Raw genomic sequence first — 25,357 nt, 5'->3', positions numbered from 1 at the left:
AGATACTGTGTTTGTGTAGCTCATTTAAAATGTAATGTATAATCAAGAGATATAGGTTAATAGATAATCATCTATAATAGTTAAGCTTGTAGTCATGTTAGTTAGATTTTCTAGATGTATAGAAATATATTTTAGGTAAGCATTCTTCAAATATTTCAAAGACATTCAGAATATGGCAATTAAAATGTTTTAATAACTTAGGACTTTTCAAGACAATGAGATACATCTGCTCCTGGCAGCACCAATAACTTCAAGAGAAAGATTGGCATCAAAGAGACTCCTTATGGAATTGGTTATTCTGTTGAGCAAGAAACTGCTCTTACCTGGACTGCTTTATGGTATGCTATATACCTGGACATGCAGGACCTGAAAAGAAATGACTGCTAAACTTGCCTAAAAGTGAGATGATCATTTGGGGTTCCTACTTTATTAAAAAAAAGAAAAAGAGTCTGACAGACATTCTACAGGACACAAAAGAAAATGACAAACTGCCAATATAGGTGGAACTGTCTGTGAAATTTCCTGTTTTGTGTAAAACTCTGCTGGATACTATGGTCCTGTAGGCTAAATATGGATGCTCCAACATTACAGAAGAACTTTGGGTGACTGTCCAAGCAGTGAGATGTCTCTGTAAATTCTAGAATTTTGAAAATTGCTTACAATGCACTTCCTGTTTAATTAGGCAATATTATATGCTTCTGGAGTCTTTGATGGAGTTAAAGAATTTATAGTGATATAGTTTTCCTTAGTTATGATAAAAATAAAGTAGATATAAATATTGCAACTGTAATTCTTGCTTGATACCTGTTTTGTTATATTTAGTTTTACTATGTTAAAGTTAAGACCCTATTTTTTATTTAAACAGAAAAGGGGAGGTGATGTGGGAGTCCCCTCTGCTTGTTGTGATTACCATTAATGAATAAAGAAAATGCCTTGGCCTATTGATAGGGCAGAACTTATGGAGGTGGGGAGGACTGGACTGAATTCTGGGAGAAAGAGGGGCAGAATCAAAGATGCCATGGAGCCACCACAGCCAGAGATAGATGTGTTGAAACTTTGCTGGTAGGTCACATCCACGTGGTGATGCACATATTAATGAAGATGGGTTAAATGAAGATATAAGAGTTAGTCAATAAGAAGTTAGAGCTAGTGGGGCCAAGCAGTAACTTAATTAATACAGTTTTTGTGTCATTATTTTGGCTCTGGGTGGCTGGGAAAAACAAGTGGTCCCTCCTCCTAAAATATGGAAGAAAAAAAACACAATAGCCAAAATAAATATCCTGTACAATAATGGAACTTCTGGAGGCATCACCAATTCTGACTTTAGCTCTACTATAAAGCTACAGTAATAAAAACAGCTTGGTATTGGCATAAAAACAGACAGGAGGACCAAGGAAATCAAATCAAAGACCCCGATATTAATCCATACATATATGAACCCCTGCATTTGATAAGCTAAAAATATACAATGGTAAAAGGAAGACATCTTCAATAAATGGTTCTGGCATTACTGGATGTTGACCTGTAGAAAAATCCAAATAGACCCATATCTATAACCATGTACAAAACTCAAGTCCAAATGGATCAAAGACCTCAATAAGCATCCTTCCTTTTCTTCTTACCCATCCAGTTTCCCAACTTTCTCACTGGTAACCATTATCTATTTGATCCATAGCTCTAATGTTAAAAGCATAAGCTGTGTTGTAAGTCACAAATGAAGTTTCCTTACTTGGCACACCTATAACTAAGACAGAATGCCTAGTAGGCAGTATCTGTGGTTACAGTGTCATTCAGAGTGAGGGATTGTTTTGTCTCTGGTGGTTAATATTTACATCTTTTGGCTTCTGGGTTCTCACAATAAACTCATAGGCAAGGGTATATAATATTCCTTCTACATTCTATGATATTCTGTCTTCTTAAGAGATATATTATGTTTTTCCTTTCATCCATTCATGTGGGCAACATAACCTGGAAACTTACTCTTAATAGTTGACATTGTTTTGCCCTTGATCTTATGTCCTTCTCCTCTGAAATTCTTAGAGTATTGGTACAACTATGAGATAACTGTAGGCTTCTAAGATTCTACTTTATTCCCTGTCTCTAGATTGTTCCTATTAACTTTTGATACCTATTTATTAGTATTTCTCCAAGACTCTTGTGGCTAAAATGATTTGCAGAACAGTTATGCAAATATGTCACATAAAACTTTATGAATTTCTGTGACTCTTTCACATTAGTCACAAGGTATCTTGGAAAGGCAACAGTCTGTTCTTAAGAAGCCTGAATTCATGATCACACCTGAAACATCAAAGACTTTAGGAGCTTAATGAATTCCACTATGTATTTTTCACAACTTTCCCTTCGACACACCCAGAAGAAAGTCAACAGGGAAAAGTTTTCCTTTTATAATAGCTATTTTATCAGTAACTCTGAGAAAATAAAACTAAAGGTAGTCAGTAATATGGCTAGCATAGTGAAAGCAAGGAGAGCAGGTAGCAGATATGATCCTGGGATCATGCCCAGAATAATGCAATGAACTGCCCAAGGGTCTTGCAAAATTGGTCAGGATCTCCAGGATCTTGCCATAAGAAGAACTTGCACATGTTATTCTCTGGCCTTGTTCACTGAAGAAATCACATGGCTCCCACCAATTATCTATCATATTCACGTCAGCATCATTCCAGAAATGTAGGTATGCTTCAATACACTTGAATGAATAAATGTAATATGCCAGAAGAATGAACTCAAGGACAAAAATGACATGATACTCAAGAGATAAATGAAAGACCTTCAATAAAATCTAACATTCATTCATGAGAAAATCCTGGGTAGATGAAAAATGAAGAAAACTTACATGAACATATTAAAGGTAATATACCATAAGCCTATAGTCAACATCATGCTAAATGAAGAAAGACTCAAACAGTCCTACTAAAATCATGAACTTGACAAATATGTCCATTCCTTCAACTCCATATCAATATGATACTTTGAATCTAGTGAAAAGCTATAATAGAGGAGATGGAGGATAAATATACAGATAGTAAATAAGGAATAAAGAATATTCTTATTTTACGCCTGTATTATACTATATGCAAAAGACCTTAAAATTTTATCAAAAAGCTACAGTGAATAAACACTTCCATCTAAGGGGCATGATATAGAATTAACATACAAAATTCAATAGAAATTCTGTATCCCAATTACAAACATATTTAGAAAGAATTCAAGGGGAAAATTCACTCACAATAGTCATTAGAAATTAGAATACTGTTTGAAATATTACCATGACTGATTTTAAATGATAATATAGGACCATAGTGCATTAGCTTACTTTTCCCTTGCTTTGGTAAAATACTAACCAAAAGCTCTTGAAAGATAACAGGATTTATTTAGCTGCATCATTGTAGGAAGTAAGGATAAGAGTTTAAGAAGAAAGTAGCAGAGACCATGAAGGAATTCTTTTGTTTAGAGATTGTTTAATATTCTAATGTTAGGTCTGACTGTTTAAGCTATATAGGTATTAAGAATTATATATAGGTCAATAGCCATATAGGTTTATCACACCTGTATTTAGACTAATCAGGTTCTTTAGAAACACAAAGAATGTATTTGGTATAGATAGGAAATCTTTAACCACTTCAAAGAACTGTAGAATATGGAATTTAAATAACTAAGGGTTCTGTTGACATGAAATATGATTATTCCTGAAAGCACTGACCTATTCCTGAAAGAATATTGGACACTGAAGACACTTTACTTGGAGCTTGTTTTCTTTTAACAAAACTGAAGCATAAGCTTGAGAAAAAACATCTTCAACTAATGTTGCTGGAAAACTGCATATCTATAGGCAGAAGAATGCAATTATACCCATATCTATTGCTTTGAAAAAAAATATATCTCTAAAAAATCAAAGACTTACACATTATATTATGAAACACCGAAACTTCTGGAGAAAATAAAGACAGTATCCTACAAGATACATATATAAAACAGAACTTTCTTAATATGAACCCATTTGCTAAACAATTTTAACCAATCATTGTCAAACTTGGTGTAGGATAATTGTTTGTATACTGTCAATCATGTTTTAAATAAATGCTGATTGGCCAGTCAAAAAGTATAGGTGGAAAACCAGACAGGAAGTAGAGGTGGAACAATAAGAATAGGAGAATTCTGGGAAGCAGGAAGCTCCCTTGGCATTCCTGCCCAGACCACCAAAGAAACAACATGTGACCTGCCCCACTGTGAAAGGTACCGAGCCATGTGGTTAACATAGATAATAATAATGGGTTAATATAAGCTACAAGAGTTAATAAGAAGACTGAGCTATTATTATATTTAGCTGACAGCTATCATCAAATTAAACGGAGAAAAACTCAAAGCCATCCCACTAATATCAGGAACACCACAAGTCTGTCCATTCTCTCCATACCTCTTCAATATAGTGCTTGAAGTTCTAGCAATAGCAATAAGACAACATAAGGGGACCAAGGGGATTCGAATTGGAAAGGAAGAAGTTAAACTTTCATTATTTGCAGATGAAATGATAGTATACATAAGTGACCCCAAAAACTCCAGCAAAGAACTCCTACAGCTGATAAACACCTTTAGTAGCATGGCAGGATACAAGATCAACTCCAAAAAATCAGTTGCCCTCCTATACACTAAGGATAAGGATGCAGAGAGGGAATTCAGATTAACATCATCTTTCACGATAGCCATAAATAGCATAAAATATCTTGGGGTAACTCTGATCAAGGAAGTGAAAGATCTATTTGACAAGAACTTTAAGGCATTGAAGAAAGAAATTGAAGAGGATACGAGAGAATGGAAGGATCTCCTTTGCTCTTGGATTGGGAGGATCAACATAGTAAAAATGGCAATTCTCCCAAAAGCACTTTATAGATTCAATGCAATCCCTATCAAAATCCCATCAAAATTCTTCACAGACCTTGAGAGGACATTAATCTACTTTATATGGAAAAACAAAAAACCCAGGATAGCCAAAACAATTTTTTACAATAAAGGAATATCTGGAGGCATTACCACACCTGACTTCAAACTCTATTACAGACATACAGTAGTGAAAACAGCTTGGTATTGGCATAAAAACAGAGAAGTCGACCAATGGAATCAAGCAGATGACCCGGACTTTAACCCACAAACCTATGAACACCTGATTTTCGATAAAGGAGCTAAAAGTATACAATGAAAGAAAGAGAGCATTTTCAACAAATGGTGATGGCATAACTGGTTGTCAACCTGTAGAAGAATGAAAATAGATCTATATCTATCACCATGCACAAAGCTCAAGTCCAAATGGATTAAAGACCTCAATATAAGTCTGAACACACTGAACCTGATAGAAGAGAAATTTGGAAGTACTCTACAACATATGAGCACAGGAGACCACTTCCTACATATAACACCAGCAGCGCAGACATTAAGGGCAACATTGAATAAATGGGACCTCTGGAGGTTGGGATGCTTCTGTAAAGCAAAGGACACTGTCACTAAGACAAAAAGGCAATCCACTGACTGGGAGAAGATCTTCACCAACCCTGCAACAGACAAAGGTCTGATCTCCAAAATATATAAAGAACTCAAGAAACTAGACGTTAAAATGCTAATTAACCCAATTAAAAATGGGGCACTGAACTGAACAGAGAATTCTTGACAGAAGTTCAAATGACCAAAAGACACTTAAGGTCAGGCTCAATGTCCTTAGCGATCAGGGAAATGCAAATCAAAACAACTTTGAGATACCATCTTATACCTGTCAGAATGGCTAAAATCAAAAACACCGACGATAGCCTTTGCTGGAGAGGATATGGAGAAAGGGGTACACTCATCCATTGCTGGTGGGAATGCAAACTTGTGCAACCACTTTGAAAAGCAGTGTGGTGGTTTCTCAGAAAATTTGGGATCAACTTACCCCAGGACCCAGCAATACCACTCTTGGGAATATACCCAAGAGATGCCCTATCATACTACAAAAATATTTGTTCAACTATGTTCATAGCAGCATTATTTGTAATAGCCAAAACCTGGAAACAACCTAGATGCCCTTTATGAAAGCAATAGAGTCCCTCAAACAGCATGTAAAAAATGCCCTTATAGAAATGGATGAGAAGTATAACAAAAAGTTTGAAGAAATGAGTAAATACGTAAATGATACCCTAGGAAACCAAGAAAAATCAATCAAACAGGTAATGGAAACAGTTCAAGAATTGAAAACTGAAATGGAAGCCAGGAAGAAAACACAAATTGAGGACCGGCTGGATACGGAAAATCTAGGTCAACGAGCGGAGACTACAGAAACAAGCATAATCAATAGAAAACAAGAGGTAGAAGAAAGAATCTCAGATTCTAAGGACACTATAGAGAAAATAAACACACTGATCAAAGAAAACAGCAAAGCCAACAAATTCTCATCATAAAACATTCAGGAAATATGGGACACAATAAAAATACCAAACCTAAGAATAATAGGGATAGAAGAAAGAGAAGAGTCTCAGCTCAAAGGCCCAGAAAATATTTTTAACAAAATTATGGAAGAAAACTTTCCCAACATAAAGAAAGATATTTCTTTGAATATTCAAGAAGCATACAGAACACCAAATAGACTGGATCAAAAAAAAAATCCCCTCGCCATATAATAATCAAAACACAAAACATACAGATTAAAGAAAGAATATTAAGAGCTGCAAAGGAAAAAGGCCAAGTAACTTATAAAGTTAAACCGATCAGACTTACACCCGACTTCTCTATGGAAACCATGAAAGCCAGAAGGTCCTGGATAGAGGTATTACAGAAACTAAGAGACCATGAATGCAAGCCCAAGCTACTATACCCAGCCAAGCTATCATTCACTATCAATGGAGAAAAAACATTCCAGGATAAGAACAAATTCAAACAATACGTAGCCACAAATCCAGCCTTACAGAAAGTAATAGAAGGAAAATCACAACCCAAGGAATCCAACATTGCCAACACTGCCTACAATAACTCAGGTATCTAGCGACCCTTCACCAGCACAACTCAAAGAAGGGAGACACACAAACTCTACTAACAAAAACAATAAGTATAACCGGAGTAAACAACTACTGGTCATTAATATCACTTAATATTAGTGGACTCAATTCATTTCATTTTTAGAAAACATCAAACTGACATATACTTACTGAGGCAACTTTATATTTGATATTCATCATGGCACTGTTTAATACTGAAGAGGAATCAATAAAATTCCTCCTAGATTTTCTTCATATAAAAATACCATTTAACTCTCTATGATTAATTTATTATATATTAATCATATATTATATATCTCATCATATTAAGAAGCTACTACCCTGTTGCCATTCTATATTGTTCTGACTTGGAAGCCATCTGAAATCTATTTACGCTCTGCCTCTGCAAGTTAGGAAAATTACATAAATGTACAAGTTCCCCATCCTGTCAAGTCTCTCATGTACATAAAATGACACTGACACTATTTGATCACTAAACTTACCTTTCTTGGATTCTGAGTTACTATGCCAGAATGAATTTTTCATATTAGCACCCTTTACCTTTACCAATGTACTGATGTTTTTACAACCCCAATCATGCTCAGACACTCTCGTCTGAGCCATTAAGGATTTTCACCCCACCTCATCCACAGCAAATGTTATCTTAATCTATACTACCTAAGATCTTTTGTGTTTGGTTTTTTTTTTTTTGAGACAGGGTTTTTTTTTGTAGTTTTGGGGCCTGTTCTGGAACTAACTTTTGTAGACCAGGCTTGCCTCGAACTCACAGAGATCTGCCTGCCTCTGTCTCCCCAGTTCTGGGATTAAAGGTTCACACCACCACTGCCAGGTCCTATTTAAGATCTTAATAACATCTTTTTACATAATTAAAAATACAATAGGATATGTATTATTGCAATTTTATTATACTTTTCCCTTTAATTATTGACATACTTTTATATATCACTTTATTATTCAAGACTTCTTTTATATTAATTATTTGTTTGTAGATTTATTCTATAAGGAAAATTAATCCAATATCATAAAAAGGTATAAATAAAAAGACTCCATCACTTTTTTATAAATAAAATAATTATATGCATTAGGCATCCCTACACTTCCCAAGAACATCATTTCAAGCAACAAGCACTGATGGCCTCCAACATCAAGCCTTCAGAGCTTCACATATTTTGTTCCTGAAGCCCAGCCTTTATAGACTCCTGTAGCAAGTAGGGAATCCAATACTCCCCTGCACTTGCCCAGGGACCTCATTCCAATCACCAGCCTCCTGCACCATGCCCATTCACTGATCCCAGTATTCTTTGTTGTAGAAGCCAGAGGACACAACCTCTAACAACAAATAAGGGGTTCTTGGCTTTGCCTGTTGAGGCCTGCGTATATAGTTCAAAAAAATCACTTATGTCAGGAGTCTAACTGATGCTGCTTTCTGCATCATGTAGGGGTCCCCAGATTCCTGTATGTAGGGACAAAAACCTCTATACAGATACCAAGCTACTTTGGTACAAATAAGGCACAGGGAATTGTTGTAGAGGGGAATAACACATGGTCATTTGAACAACACAGGAGACTCTGGATTTACCTATGCAGGCTCATTAACACTGCCAAGGAATTTTCTTCACCTACTCACAGAGGTAATCAGCCTCTCAACTCTCTAAGATTTACTCCTCTTCTGAACATTGTAAACACCTACAGTGACAGAAGAAATGCAATATTAATTAAAAGAAAGAAGTAAGGAATAAAAGAAGAGCAAAAGAAACAATTCAACCTGCAAACTACATGTACAAATTCCATCCAAGAAATAAAAACAGAAGGGAAAATCAAGACAACTTGTCACATAAGAAGATTACTAATCTCAAAAAATAACCTCTAAAGAAAACTACTTGAAAGAACTTCCAGACAAAGAATTTCTAAAAATTGATTATAACTATGTTCAGTCAACTCAAATAAGATATTAGTATACTCCAGGAGAACACAAACACAATTGAATTAAGTAAAAAGTCAATAAAAGATATGAAAACAGAACTCAATAAAGAGTTAGAAATATTTAAAAAATAACTGAAGTGATACTGGAAATAGAAAACCAATAAGGCAAATAAAAACTCAAGTGGAATCTCACCAATAAACTCGACCACGAAGAAAAGAATATCAATGATGGAAGACAAGGTAGAAGAATTGGATCACTTGGTAAAATCCAATGATAAATTTAAGAAAATTTATCTAGAATACAGTGAAAAGATATAGTTTTAATGTGATTCAAGTCGAAGAGAAAGAATGCATCACTAAAAACAAAGAAACTATTTTCAGTTAAACCATGAAAGCAAGTTTCTCAAACCTAGAGGAAACAATACCCTTTCAGGTAGGAAAACCCTACAGAAAAACAATACCAGAAAAGCTCCCCATGACAAATTATAATGAAAACTTAAAAAAAATTAATATAAGACACTAAATTTTTCAAGAAAGAAATCTCAAGTAAGTTATCAAGCAGGTCAGAGTAACACCTGATTATTCGACAGATTTACTAAAGCCAGAAGTCTGGAATGATATGTTCCAAGTTCTGAAATATCAAAACTTCCAATGTAGATTATTAGACTCAACAAAGTTATCTACCAAATAAGGGAAGAAGTAATAAAATGTTGCCATGATACAAACATACGAAAGGTATTTATGAACAATAACAGTTATACAGATGATAACGGATGAATATTTAAGTATAAAGAGAATGATAGACAGATAGAAAGTCATAAGGACTAAATAGTAATACAATAGCTAACGAAAATATGTTTAAAAACACAACAAATCTCCAAAATGACATGGATACCATCTTTCAATAATAATGCATTAAAATAAAAGTCTCAGTTCCCATGAATTAGCAGATTGAAAAAAAAATATAGCATTTATCCATTGTCTGAGATCATAAAACACACTACAACATCAACAATATATGCCACAATAGAGTAAAAGAATGGCAAAAAGTACCCAAGCAAATTGAATTAAGAAATAAGTTGATATAGCTATTCTAATATCTGAAAAATAATCCTCAAACCAAAAGAATTTAAAATAGGTAAAGACAATGATTTCATATTCATCAAGGGAAAAACACATCAAGGAGATATTTTAATTCTAAATGTGTATGCCAAAAACAGCACACAAAATTTTATACAACGAACATTATTATATCCAAGACATGTTAATTCCAACACAGTAAAAATTGGTGAATTTAATACTCCACTCTCACCAATATAAAGAACATCGAAAAAATCTAAACAGAAAAAAACAGTTGGCAAATTGACAAACAGAATTTCATGAAACTAAAAAGGTTCCATACAAAAAATGGCATCATTGTTCAAGTTAAAAGGTAATCTACAGGGGCTGGAGAGATGGCTCAGAGGTTAAGAGCATTGCCTGCTCTTCCAAAGGTCCTGAGTTCAATTCCCAGCAACCACATGGTGGCTCACAACCATCTGTAATGGGGTCTGGTGCCCTCTTCTGACCTGCAGACATACACACAGACAGAATATTGTATACATAATAAATAAATAAATGTTTTAAAAAAAAGGTAATCTACAGGAATGAAAAATAAAAATATTTACCAAATGTATATCTGACTGACGTTTGTTGTTAGAATATGCAAAAATAAATTTAAATACTAAACACAAAGAAAACAATCAACCCAAACAAAAATGGATAGAAAGATCTCAAAAGAATAATTACAAATGTCTAGAAAACACCTAAATAAGATGTTCAACATTCTTAGCTGTAAGGAGCTGTAAAGGAAATACACATGAAAACTGCCTACATCAAGAGAATGTAGATTAAAATTAACTATGTTAATATTCCATCTAACTCAAAGAAAAAACATAAATCATTGAAAACATAAATTGCAACTAATGCTGACATGAAAATAGGAGAAGAAAATATTTATATACCATTGTAGGGATGTAAACTGATAGGAATATAACCAAAGGACTTTTGATATCTTACTTCAGAGCTAATTATACATCATTACTACTCTATTCATAATACCCTGGAAATGGAACCAAGCTAGATGTCCACCAGCTGGTAAATAAATAGTTTTAAAATGTGCTACATGTACTTAATGGAATATTACTCATTTGTAAAGGAGGTTGAAATCATGAAATCTGAAGGCAAATATATGGAACTGAAAAATTTTATATTGAGTGAAATCATCTAGGTCCCCCCCGCAAATGACACATACTCTCTCTCATATAAAAATACTAGCTTTAAATAGTTTGTTTATTGTAGATTATTTGTTAGAGATTAGGAAATTATAAATGGGACATTGGGGATATACTAATTGAGGAGATGGGGAATAACCAAAAGGAAGTGTGCATGAAGAAGTTCCTTCTGAACCTTTCTGAGTCAAGTGCAAGTACACAATAACAATGAATAGTAAGTTGAACATAGGTGATATGAAAGTATGGAGAAGTCTTTAAAAAAATCTGGGAACAGCATGGAAGGAGTACAAAGAATGTAAAAACCAGATCATGTAGAGGAGTGCTATGAATGCTGTGCTCTGAATATGGCAACTGTTAGAGAAGGATTAGAAACTTTTCTTTAGTAGTTTGAAACTGGTATATTTCACATACCCAAGTGGATCAGCCCACATCCATGTGCATATGGACAACATTTATTCTATTTAGTGGGTAAAATAATAAATAAATAAATAATGACATACAGTTGGGCAAGAGATATGATATAGGATCCATTACAAGGGAGGTACTCGGGGCTTTCCTGGACGCATGCGAGCAAGGTCGGACGCAGGGAATCTTGTACCTCACAGCTTAAGAAATGGCTTCGCTTTCAGAATACGCACAGCGCATGTCTCGTCTAAGTGCCCGGATCTTTGGTGAAGTGGCCAGGCCACCATGAAAGTGGTGAATATGTTCAGGGAGCAGCCCTTGGCCAAAAAGAAAGAGACTTACGACTGGTATCCAAATCACAACACGTATTTTGCACTCATGGGCACACTCCGTTTCCTTGGCCTCTACAGAGATGAGCATCAGGATTTTAAGGATGAGCAAAGACGTCTAAAGAAGCTCCGTGGGAAGGTGAAACCAAAGAAAGGAGAAGGGAAAAGAGCTACAAAGAAGAAATAGTACCAGCTTGTCAGGAAAGAAAATGTCTTCCTCGATGACTAAGAAAGTGTATCTCGTTATCTTTTCATATATTAGAGGAACGTGACCTTCCTCAGTAGACACCAACCCTGTGTTCACATCCACTTCAGTTAAACTGTAACTGGTTTCTTGAAGATATTCTAATTCTTCAAAATTATACTTACTTTGGTTTTGTAATATGAAGTTTACCTAATTCTCTAATGGAATTAATAAACTATTGTCTTGTGATTTGTTAAAAAAAAAAAAGGGAGGTCCTCTAGACTTACACCTGCAACTCTACCCATAGCCATCTCAGGATCACAAGTCCCACAGCTGCCTTTTGACATCCTTTCCTACATCCTCTCTTTAGGTGGGGATCCTATACTCCAAGAGAACCAATTGTCCTGAGAGCCTCCTCCAATTGCTGAAGATTTGTTGTGACAATATTCTAAGTTTACAGAAGTTCTGAGCTTAGAAATCTCACCTGAATCTAACTGAGTTGGAACAGCTCTAATATGATATATGAACCTCCCTTAATTAAGATATATACTTCCCTACTCCCATATCCACCCTGCCTCCAGCCCAACCATCCCATTCCTCCAAGCTCTCCCCATCCTTCCCTTCTCACTTCAAAAAAATAGACAAGATTTCAAGAGCAAGATATTACCAAGCACCTAACCATAATCCTGGTTGTCTATATTCTATTATAAATACACAAACATGACTAAACCAAACAATACATTTACACTGAATTGTATTACTTCTATAGTATTGTCCTCTCAAAAAAAGTGACTTTGATATAAGACAATAATATCACAATAAAAACAAGAAATATTACTACAAAATTTAAAGAAGTTATGAATAAATACCAGAAAGAAAACCACAAATCACAGAGTTGAATTAAATAAGAAAATAATCCAATATATGAAAACAAGAATTTAATAAAGAGATAGAATCTGAGAAGTCAAAATTAAATAAAATTTTAAATGAAAAATTCAGGATTTCAGATAAAATTTTTGAAGAAAGCTACACCAGCAGTTCATGTGAAGCTCAAGACAGAATATTAGATTTTGATATAAGATAGAAGAATTGGATAACTCAGTCAAAGAAAGTGTCAAATGCAAAACAAGCCAAAATAAAGTACCCGAACATGCAGATCTAGGACACTATAAAAAGATTAATGTTATAAATAGTTAAATTTTTTACTACTCTTTTCTCTTTAGTGTCTTGTCACCAACTTCCTAATAAATACATGAAGCATATACTTATGAATGCCTGGGCTTGTCTCTAGCCAGGTTTACTTAATGTAAATTATCCCATCTTCTTTTTATTTCTGTTCTTTTTTCCTTTCTCTATTCTATATTCCTTTCTATATGTCTTACTGAGTTGCTGGTTATGTGGCTGGGTGACTGGCCCATGACATCCATGCTCCTTTTTTCTCTCCTCTCTCTTCTTCATTTTAATCTCTCTACCTGAAGGCCTCATCTATTTCTCTCCCCTGCCTAAGTATTAGTTATTCAGCTCTTTCTTAGACTGATCAGATGGAGAGGAACACAACATCATAGAGTTAGACAAATGCAACACAAAAATGCAACATGTCTTTATGTCATTAAACAAATATTCCACAGCATAAATGAATGTATGAATGTAACACATCTTCAACTAACTAATATTCCCCAGTACTTATTAATAGTAAGCATACATGAAACTCAGTTCAAAGGCACAGAACCTATATTCAACAAAATCATAGAAGAAAATTTTCCTTATCTAGGGAAAGAGATGCTTGTCAAGTTAGAAGTGGCAAATAGAACACCAAATAGAATGGCATAGAAAATTGAATTCCCCTTATCAAATAATAATCCAAACAGTAACTGCATAATAGAAAGAGCAAGTTAATACAATGGCAAACCATTCAAAACAAAAGCCATTTTTTCAATAAAAACTATAAAAGCCAGAAGGGAGTATACCTACATTCAATAAGAAAGAACACATACAGCAGTATAACCTACTATACTTAATATATTATCAGTTATAATTTAAAGGTAAAAAGAAATTTTACATGATAAAACATAGTCAAGGCATTTATATTCACTATGCCAGCACTACAGAGAATTCTTTAAAGAATAATTAAGTATGAAGAAAATTATATTTGACCAAGAAAGCACAATAAATCAAAAAGAGGTATTCAGAATTATCTCTTAATCTGAGTGGTTTCAGATCCCCAATAAAAAGACACAATAATAGTTTGGATGAGAAAACTGTCTTTCCCTTCCTCCAAGAAAAACAATTTATGGCTAAAATAGGCACCAACTTATGGTGAAAGGAAAGAAAATATAACTAAAGGAAAGAAAATTGGAACTAAGAAGCCAAAAGCATACCTATTTATTTATTTATTTATTTATTTATTTATTTATTTAAGATTTCTGCCTCCTCCCTGCCAAGCATACCTATTTTAAAATCTGAAAAACATAACCTCAAAGTTGATCATGAGTCACAATATTGACAAAATTTTAGATAAATTAACCAAACGAAAGTGGGAGAATGTGAATTGATAAAAATAGAGATAAAATAGAGACAATAAAACAAATAGAGTAAAAAATAATGGAACCATGAGAATATAATGATGTTTGAATGTTTAAAATTTTCTAGGGAAATTTTAGGAAACTACTTTCAAACACATTTTAAACATCACATCTGAATTTTGCACTGTAGGAAACTATGAAAAAAGTAGTTACATAAGGCATGAGCAAGTTCTAACCCACCTATAGTCCAAGGTGAGAGAATGAGCTCACAAAGCTTAGTCCCAATTTAAAAATATAAAGACAGGTTTGCCAGGGTGCTTTGTCTCATGAGGCGAAAACTTTCTTTGATGTAGTTAATTGTAGTAGGGAGCAGGCTCCTTGTTTGTCCCGGCTACTCCGCTAGCTTACACCCAAAATAATCACACAGAAACTGTATTCATTTAAAAACTGCCTGGCCCATTAGCTCTAGCTTCTTATTGGCTAACTGTCACATCTTGATTCAACCCATTTCTAATAATCTGTATATCACCACAAGGTGGTGGCTTACCAGGAAAGATTCAGCATGTCTAACTAACAGCTTCATGGTAGCTTTCTCTGTCTGACTCTCTTTCTTCCACCCAGAATTCATTTCTGTCTCCCCTCGTACCTATCAAAAGGCCAAGGCAGTTTCTTTATTCAACCAATGAAAGCAACACATAGACAGAAGAACCTCGTACACCAGTTAATGGTTGTTATGTAGGAGTGGCTTCTGAGGCTTTACCCTGTCTGAGAATTTATAGGTCATTAAAGTTTTGCAAAGGAGTGGTTCATGAGCTTCTACCCTCTTCCCCCATACTTCATAGACAGTAAATAAATGCTTGCTGAGACAGATAGAGACTTTTTTTTCTCAGTGGTATACTACTGGTATTTTGTTCATAGTTCTACAAACTCTCTCTGTCCCAAGATTTCATAACTATCATAATGAAACACATTGAGACAACAACAGCTAAAACAAAACCGTGAAGGATAAAGAAGATATTTGGGAACAGGAAGGGGATCAGTAAGGGTATAAGGGAAACAAGAGAGAAGAATAGAGTAGTAGATATTTTCAAAAGTACATTGTATAAATATAGGAAAATATTTGCAGATTAATAATTATAAATGCTGATAAAATTTTCTAAATTTCTACATTGTGAGAATCTCTCATTAAAATTATCATCATCTTAGGTATACAGAGATATTTACTTACTTATTTGCTCTGAAATATTAACAAAAGACTTGAAAGACATTGGATGGATTCTTTCTATTTTAACAAGTATCTCAAAAGCCTATTTTTAAGATAGATATAATGTCTATAATGTGAATCAACATTACAGAAGAACTTTGTATCACCAAGTATATTAATAATTCCTGGGACTATGTATGAGATGTGAAACCTTAAAGAGGTAGAGTTGATGCACTTATAGTGAAAGCCTTATATAGAAATTACATCATAAAACATTTTCAAAAGTCAAATCATTCTGTGTAAACTGTTCAGAAACTAAAAAGTATCTCTGGGAACAATTCCAGGAATCAGAGTATATATGCAGTTTCTTTTCTCAGCTACTTATACCTTAGAATCTCTCTTTAGTCTCATTTCTCCAAATTTTCTGGGAGTCTTTCTGCTTCAGTTCTTCTGTCTTGGCTATTGTTGTACTACATATCTACTTCTTGTTCTGCCTTTAGACAGCTGGCTGATTCTCAGCATGCCCACACTAATTGCTACCATTTTTATTCTTCTGTGTCAGCTACTGCTCTGGTTTCTTTTTATCAACAACATAGTCCACACTACTGAATGTAAGCAAAATTAACCCTTCAAGAGTTATATTTTGAATGGTCTAATACTGCAACACTAATAAGGTAATGTGGGTATTTCCTAGCTGACTCATGAGGTAAATCTGATAAACTACTTCTATATCACTCAAAGAAATATGTGTACCATTCCCCTCTTTAGCACAATTTTTAGCTTTTAACATGAGAGTCCAAAAATGTCACTTTGTCATAGGTGAGAATAATTTCAAAGTCATCTAGAATTCATGGAATTTGTGATAGCAAAAAGTTTGATGCAACATATTTCAAAGACTCTTGACTCAGGAACCAGGCCAAAAAAAAAGTGATCAGTATGTGTCTTTCTTAAATTATCTGTTACACTTTCAAGATGGGTGGTGCTGCCATAAGTGTTCTCCAGGAGGCTATTTGACTGACAGTCCTTTATGCAAGGCAGCCAGACAGCAAAATGTCAAACAACTGGAAGTTATGGAGTAAAACTGCCCTATACCTTAATGTCTTTGCAGTTCTATAGTAAAGAGAATGTCATAATAATTTTCCTTAAAATAGGGTCTTATCTTAGCATTCACTGTGATTTTACCAGTGTTTTAAACAGTGCATAAAACTTGCCAATGTCTCATTGAAAAGTGGTTCTCCTCATTTGTCTCATTTGGAAGATAAATAGATTTCTGAGAATAGATCAATTGGCCATTCTTATCAAATGGCAGATTTGAATGATCTATACAAGGCACATGTTTGGTATAAAAGTAAAATGAAAAATATAAATTTTTAATTTTCATAATAAACAAAAGGTCATAACTTAATTGTTAATTGAGTTTTAGATCAGGTTTTATGTATTCCAGGCTATTATCAAATCAACTATGAAGCTCAGAATGACTTTGAAATTCTGAATTTCTTCTATTAGTAAAAGTAATGCTAATGCATTTTAAAATATTCTATTGTTTGGTACACAAAGATAAAATTTATTTTAGTTAATTCATTGTTGTGTATCATCTCTACTTTCGTTATCTGTGTGTGTGTGTGTGTGCTTATCTGTATGTGCATGTGTGTGTGTTTCTGCTAGGTCTCCTGTGGCTGTCTCAAATATTAATATTGTTGTCATAATTATTTTTCTATTGCTGTGATAAAACATGAAGACGAAGGTAACATTTAAAATAAAATGTTTTAATGGGAATTATAGTTTCAGAAGTTTCAGGATCTGTTTTTGGTGTTGGAGCATGGAAGCAAGCAGCAAGCATGATGGTTGGAGCATCTGAGAGCTTTCTTCTTGGTCTGCAAATGGAAGGCAGAGACAAATAAACTGGGGATTGAACAAATCTTTTGAAACCTCATACCTACCCTCAGTGATATACCTCCTCCAACAAGGCCATACATCTTAGTCCTTCTCAAATAGTCCTACCAACTGGGAACCAAATAGTCAAAAATAGTCACTTCACTTTTAGTTTGATATATGTTGACATGTATTAATTACATTATAAAGCTATATTTAACATGATTTTTAAGAAATAAAAATTGCAATGTTTTTTTTACATTCTGTCAATCTGTCATGACTTGGTCTATTTACATCACTCAAACTTAATGCCAATATTGCTCTATTATAACACATACATGCCATTTCATTATTAACTTTATATTCTCCCTTCATTTTTATTACTCAGGATTTTTGTTTGTTTCTTTGTCTACTAATATTGCTTTTCTATTTCCTAATATTATAACAAATAACCACAAATCACACATTTTTGGCTTAAAACAACAAATTTCATTGAGATACTTTTCTGGAATTATAAACTTTTTATAATGGGTTCCAGAGGTTTCTGTTACCTAATAATATATAATTAAACACGAGCTGTATGTTACATTTACATAATACAGTTTATATAATTCTATAAGAGTTATATATAAGACATATAGTTTCTCATAGATATAACACATTCATATACATACCTACATATATACATGCTTACATACATACATACACACATACATATACGAAGACGTATACTGCATCAGTGTTTTTCTGAAACAGGATTTAATTTCTCTGTTATATCAGGGATCAAATACAGAGAATTTTGTGTGCTAAGCACATACTGAGCTAAATACATTGACCCTGATCTCTTAATTAGAAGGCTTATATATAATTCTTCCATTAATTATGGTTAAATGCATGTTATTTTATTCTTTTTAAAATATATTTAAATATGTCATTTACTTGTTCCTTTAACATTATTTATCTTTAAATGTGGTGAAATTTTCAGATTTAGCTATTGATTATATATTTTTTCTGGTAACAAGGCCCAAACTGTTGTCAGTTTTTTAGTTAATTGCTTGATACTTGAATTTGTATGTGTGTGGTATATGTATGTAGAACTTTGAGTGTGTTTTCTGCTTAACTGTTACAGACAAGTGGATCTAGGACAGTGCAAAAATAATCTCTCTTTGCCATCTGTTGCAAGCAGGCAGCTTGGAAAATTTTGCTCCTTTTTGTGAAACCAACGTGATTGCTTAAAAGCCAATCATCTATTGATGAGGTCTGTTCTGATCATTCTGCAAAAAAAGAGATTAGGGCTTTTTCAGTTTCTCTGGGCCTCTTAACCTGAAGATACATAGTGCATCTATTTCTGACTTCCGCAGGCATGAGAATTTTTAAATCCACTCCTTCCTGGACTTCATTTTGAATTCTCCTACTTTAGCAGTGTTTTAGACCTTTTGTGCTTATTTGCTCTTATATTTCTTTGTTATTTCTTAGTGAGTTTTAAGAAAAGGTGAAAATTTTCATAATATTAGCATGTTTAAATGAACATCCTAAACCTAGTATGTCATCTTCCCCCAAATTCTGTAATATTTAAATGTTTTTACAATATATCTTTCTGTATTGTCCTCTATCTTGTTTCTCCTGTTAAGCCTAATATTTTCCCCATTTCGTTCTTGATATCTCTGTTTCCAGATACAACTCCTAATATCTCTACCTCCTGAAGCTACAATTATTACTACTATATGTAGTTTATAGGGTGCTACAAATCAATCCCGGGATTCATGGTTGCTAAACACTTGCCCAATGTGGTAGTTTGAATGTAATGTCAAATGTTATAATGTCATAGGGAGTGGTAGTATTAGGAGGTGTGGCCTTGTTGGCATGGTATGGCCTTTTTTGAGGAAGTGTGTCACCATAGGGGGGGGGCTTTGAGGTTTCTTAAGCTCTGGATCATGTCTGAATTGACTTCCTGTTGTGTGCAAGCTGTAGGATGCCCATGTACACCTCCAGCATCAGGTATGCCTGTCCGCCAGTCATGCTCCTCATCTTGATGATAATTTATTGAACCTCTGGAACTATAAACAAACCCCTAGTTAAATGTTTTCCTCACAAGAGTTGTCATGGTCTTATGGTATCTCTTCACAGAAATAGAAAGCCTTACTAATCCACCAATTAAGATTCCTCTCTATCCCTAATAAATAATTTAACTATTTCTCCATACTATATTTTCCTGTTACTAAATTTTTATTTTTTAACTGTTTTTATTGAGCTATATATTTTTCTCTGCTACCCTCCCTTCCGGTCCCCTTCTCTTCTACCATCTCCCATGATACACATGCTCTCAATTTTCTCAGGAGATCTTGTCTTTTTCTACTTCCCATGTAAATTAGATCCATGTGTGTCTCTTTTGGGGTACTCTTTGTTGTCTAGGTTCTCTGGGATTATAAATTGTAGGCTGTTTTTTGTGTGCTTTATGTCTAAAAACCACTCATGAGTGAGTACTTATGATATTTGTCTTTCTGGGTCTGTGTTACCTCACTCAAAATAATGTTTTCTAGAACAATCCATTTTCCCACAAATTTCAAGATGTCATTTTTTTTTGTTTCGTAGTACTCCATTGTATAAATATACAACATTTTACTTATTCATTTTTCTGTTTAAGGGTATTTAAGTTTTTTCCAGGTTCTGGATATAATCTAAAATGCTGCTATGAACATAGTTGAGCACATGTCCTTGTGGTATGATTGAGCATCCTTTGGGTATATACCCAAAAGTGGTACTGCTGGATCTTGAGGTAGGTTATTTTCTAATTTTCTGAGAAATCACCATACTGAAATTCAAATCAACTGTACCAGTTTGCATTAATGCCAGCAATAGAGGAGTGTTCCCTTTACCCAACAACCTGTCCAGCATAATTTATCATCAGTGTTTTTGATCTTGGCCATTCTTACAGGTATAAAATGGAATCTCAGAGTTGTTTTGATTTGCATTTCTCTGATGCTTAATGATATTGAGAATTTCCTTAAATGTCTTTCAGCCATTATAGATTCTCTTGAGATTTTGTTTAGATTCTGTTGAGCATTTTCTGTTTAGTTCTGTAATCCATTTTTATTGGATTATATGTTCTTTTGATGATGAATTTTTTTGAGTTCTTTGTATATTTTGGAGATCAGCACTCTGTTTGATGTGGGTTTGATGAAGATCTTTTCCCAAACTGTAGTCTGTCATTTTGTTGACCATGTACTTTGCTTTACAGAAGCTTCAGATTCTGGAGATCCCATTTATTAATTGTTTCTCTTAGTGTCTGTACTACTGGGGTCTTATTTAGGAAGTACTCTCCTGTGCCAATGCATTCAAGTGTAATTTTCACTTTCTTTTCTATAAGGTTCAGTGTTGTTTGTTTTATGCTGAGGTCTTTGATCCATTTGGACTTGAGTTTTTTGCATGGCAACACATATGAATCTATTTTTATTCTTCTACATGTTGATATCCAGTTATGCCATCACCATTTGTTGAAAATGCTTTCTTTTTTACATTTTATATTTTTTGATTCCTTATCAAAAATCAAGTGTTTTTAAGTGTATGAATTGATACCTGGATCTTCAATTTGATTCCATTGGTCCTCTTGTCTGTTTTTATGACAACACAAGGCTGTTTTCAGTACTGTCACTCTGAGGCAGAGTTTGTAGTAAGGGATTGTGATGCATCCAGATGTTCCTTTATTGTGCAGAATTGTCTTGGCTATCCTGGAATTTTTTTCCTTTTCCATATGAAGTTGAGTATTGTTCTTTGGAGGTCTATGAAGAATTTTGCTGGGCATGGCATTAAATTTGTAGATTGCTTTTGGTAACGTTGCCAGTTTTACTATGTTAATTCTACCTATACAAAAACATTGAAGATATTTCCATTTTCTGGTGTCTTCTTCAATTTCTGTCTTCAAAAATTTAATGTTCTTGTCATACGGGTCATCCAATTATTAGGTTAGAATTATTCCAAGGTATTTTATGTTATTTTTGGTTACTGTGAAGGGCAATGTTTCTTTGATTTCTTTCTCATCTGTGTAAAGGATGTCTGCTGATTTTTAAAGTGAATTTTGTGCCCTGCTTCATTACTGGAGGTGTTTATGAGTTGTAGAAGTTCCTTGGTAGAATTTTTGGGGTCATTTATATAAACTATCATACCATCAGCAAATACTGAGAGTTTGACTTCTTCTATTCCAATTTGTATCCCCTTGATCTCCTTTTGTTGTCTTATTACTCTAGCTAAAACCTCAAGAACTTTATTGAATAGACATGGAAAGAGTGGACAACCTTGTCTTTTTTTTTTTCTTCAGAGGAATCACTTTGAGCTTCTCTCCATTTAGTTTTATTTTGGTTGTTGATTTTCTGTATATTGCCTTTATTATGTTTAGATACATTTCTTGTATCCATGTTTTCTTCAAGACTTTATCATGAAGAGATATTGTATTTTGTCGAAAGCTTTTTCAGCATCTAATTAGATGATCATGTGGTTTTTTTCAGTGTGTTTATATGGTGGATTACATTGACAGATCCTTAGATTTCTAGGATGAAGCCGACTTGTTCATGGTAGATGATTTTTCTTATGTGTTCTTAGATTTGGTTTGCTAGTATTTTATTGATTTTATTTGCATCAATGTTTATTAGTGAGATTGGTCTGTATTTCTTTCAGTAATGTCTCTCTGTGGTTTGGATATCAGGGTACTTGTAGACTCATAAAAAGAGTTTGGCAATGTTCCTTCTGTTTCAATTGTGTGGAACAATTTGAAGAGCATTGGTATTAGCTCTTAGAACTCTGTGCTGATAATATCTGGTCCTGAGATTTTTTTGGTTGTGAGACTTTTGATGGTTCTTTCTATTTTTTTTAGCAGTTATAGGTATATTTAATTTGTTTATCTGATCTTGATTTAATTTTGGTTAGTGATATTTATCCAGAAAATTGTCCATTTCTTTTACATTTTCCAATTTTGTGAAGTACAGGATTTTGAAATTTGACCTGATGATTCTCTGGATTTCCTCCATGTCTGTTGTTATATACCTATCTTCATTTCTGATTTTGTTAATTTGGATATCCTTTCTCTGCCTTTTGCTTAGCTTGGGTAAAGGTTTGTTTATTTTGTTTATTTCTTAAAGAACCAACTCTCTGTCTCATTGATTCTTTGTATTTCATTTTGTTGATTTCAAATCTCAATTTGATTATTTCCTGCCATCTAATCCTTCTGTGTGAGTTTGTATCATTTTGTTCTAGAGTTTTCAAGTGTTTTGTTAACTCACTAGTGTGAGATATTTCTAGTTTTTTTATATAGGCATTTAGTGCTATACACTTTTAACACGGTTTCATTGTGTCCCATAAATTTGGGTATAATCTTTGGGCATGGTGTGGGAGAATTGTCTGTATTCTGTCAATCATGTTTTAAGTAAATGCTGATTGGCCAGGCAGGAAATATGGGCGGGTCAACCAGACAGGAAGTAGAGGTGGAGTGATTAGAACAGAAAAATTCTAGAAAGGAAGAAGCCCATTCTTCCCAGTCCTGCCCAGATCACTGAAGAAGCAGGATGTGACCTGTCTGCTGAAAAAGGTACTAAGCCATGTGGCTAACACAGATAAGAATAATGGGTTAATATAAGTCATAAGAGCTAAAAAGAAGCCTGAGCTAATTCCTTGCTCATGTTCTCCCTCCTTCTGCTCCTCATTTGGACCTTAAGAGCTCAGACCGTTGCTCCAAATTGGGTCTCTGTCTCTGTCTCGATCCATCACCAGATGAAGGTTTTAAGGTGATATGCAAGATATTCATCAGTATAGGATAGGGTCATTTCAGGTTCCCTCTCCTCAGTTGCCCAAGGTACCAGCTGGGGACCAAGGAATCAGGACCACGAGGGGTGCACCCACCCACTGTGACAGTGGAACTGATCTATTGGGAGCCCACCAAGGCCAGCTGGACTGGGACTGAATAAGCATGGGTTGAAACTGTACTCTCTGAACATGGCAGACAATGAAGGCTGATGAGAAGCCAAGGACAGTGGCACTAGGTTTCGATCCTAATACATGAACTGGCTTTGTGGGAGCTTAGCCTGTTTGGACGCTCACCTTCCTGGACCTAGATAGAAGTGGGAGGACCTTGGTCTTCCTGCAGGGGAGGGAATTTGGACTGTTCTTCAGTATCAAGAGGGAGGGGGAATGGAGTGGGGGGAGGAGAAGAGGAGTGGGGATAGAGGGAGGGGAGTGAGGTGAGGGGGCAATATGTGGGAGGGGGAGGGAAATGGGAAACGGGAGCAGGTGGAAATTTTAATTAAAAAAGAATAAAAATAAATAAATAAATAAATAAAAGAAGCCTGAGCTAAAGGGCCCATCAGTTTATCATTAATGTAGACTCTCTATGTGATTTTCTTTGGGACTTGCTGTGTGTGGGAACTTGCTGTGTGTGGGAACTGTACAGTACAGAAACCCCAATGAGCAGGCCCTCATACTACATGGGCATTTTCATCGAATTTGAGTAAGTCCTTAATTTCTTCCTTCATTTCTTCTTTTACCCATTGATAATTCAGGTGACCATTGCTTAATTTCCATGTGTTTTGGGGCTTTCTGGAATTAATGATGCTGTTGAATTCTAAATTTAAGCCATGATAAGTCCGATCTGATAAGATTCATGAGCTTATGCCAAATTTTTTGTATCTATTGAGGTTTGCTTTGCTACCTAGTATGTGGTCAATTTTTGAGAAGGTTCCATGAGGTGCTAAGAAGAAGGCATATTCTTTTATGTTTGGATTAAATGTTCTATAGATGTCTGTGAAGACTATTTGTATCATAACATCTGTTAGGTCCCTTATTTCTCTGTTAATTTTATGACAGACCTGTCCAGTGGTGAGAGTGGGGTGTTGAAGTCTCCCACTATTAGTTGTGTGTGTTCAATGTGTGATTTAGAGCTTTGGCCATGTTTCTTTCACATATTTTGGTGCCCTTGTATTGGGGGTATAGGTGTTCAATGTTGATATTTCCTCTTAAAGTATTTTTACTGTGACTAGTATGAAATGTCCTTCTTTGTTTCTTTTTATTGATTTTAGTTTGAAGTCTATTTTGTTAGATATTAGGATAGCTATACTGTAGAAGGAGCTGCGGGCTGTGTTCCTGCCACCCCAGCTCCCAGTCGCATGGCTAGCTCATGCCCTAAAATAACGACACACAAACTGTATTCTTTTAAACACTGCTCGGCCCATTAACTCTAGCCCTTACTGGCTAATTCTCATATCCCGATCAACCCATCTCTAATAATCTATGTAGCACCAGTCTTACTGGGAAAGATTCAGCATGTCTGACCTGGCGGCTTGCTTCATTGTGTCTGTCCCTGAGAGGAGCTGCCCTACATCTGAGCTCACTTCCTCTTCCTCCCAGCATTCTGTTCTGTTTACTCCACCCACCTATGTTCTAACCTATGAGGGCCAAGCAGTTTCTTTATTTTTAACCAATGACCTTCCTCCATCACTATACCAGATTGTTTCTTAGGTCTATTTTATTGGAAAACGTTTTCCCCAATCCTTTATTCTGAAGCAATGTATGTTTTTGAGGTTGTATTGTATTTCTTGTATGCAACAGAAGGATGGACTCTGTTTT

General features: G+C 34.7%; 1 pseudogene; it reads left to right on the top strand.

The window, feature by feature from the left end:
* The first annotated feature begins 11,789 nt into the window (after positions 1 to 11,789).
* On the top strand, positions 11,790 to 12,394 carry LOC130868162 (28S ribosomal protein S33, mitochondrial-like; annotated as a pseudogene).
* The last annotated feature ends 12,963 nt before the right edge of the window (positions 12,395 to 25,357 follow it).

Source organism: Chionomys nivalis, chromosome X (assembly GCF_950005125.1).
Source record: "Chionomys nivalis chromosome X, mChiNiv1.1, whole genome shotgun sequence".
Classification (NCBI taxonomy): domain Eukaryota; kingdom Metazoa; phylum Chordata; class Mammalia; order Rodentia; family Cricetidae; genus Chionomys; species Chionomys nivalis.
Note: the sequence above shows the minus strand (reverse complement) of the source record. Positions and strands in the feature narration are given on the sequence as shown.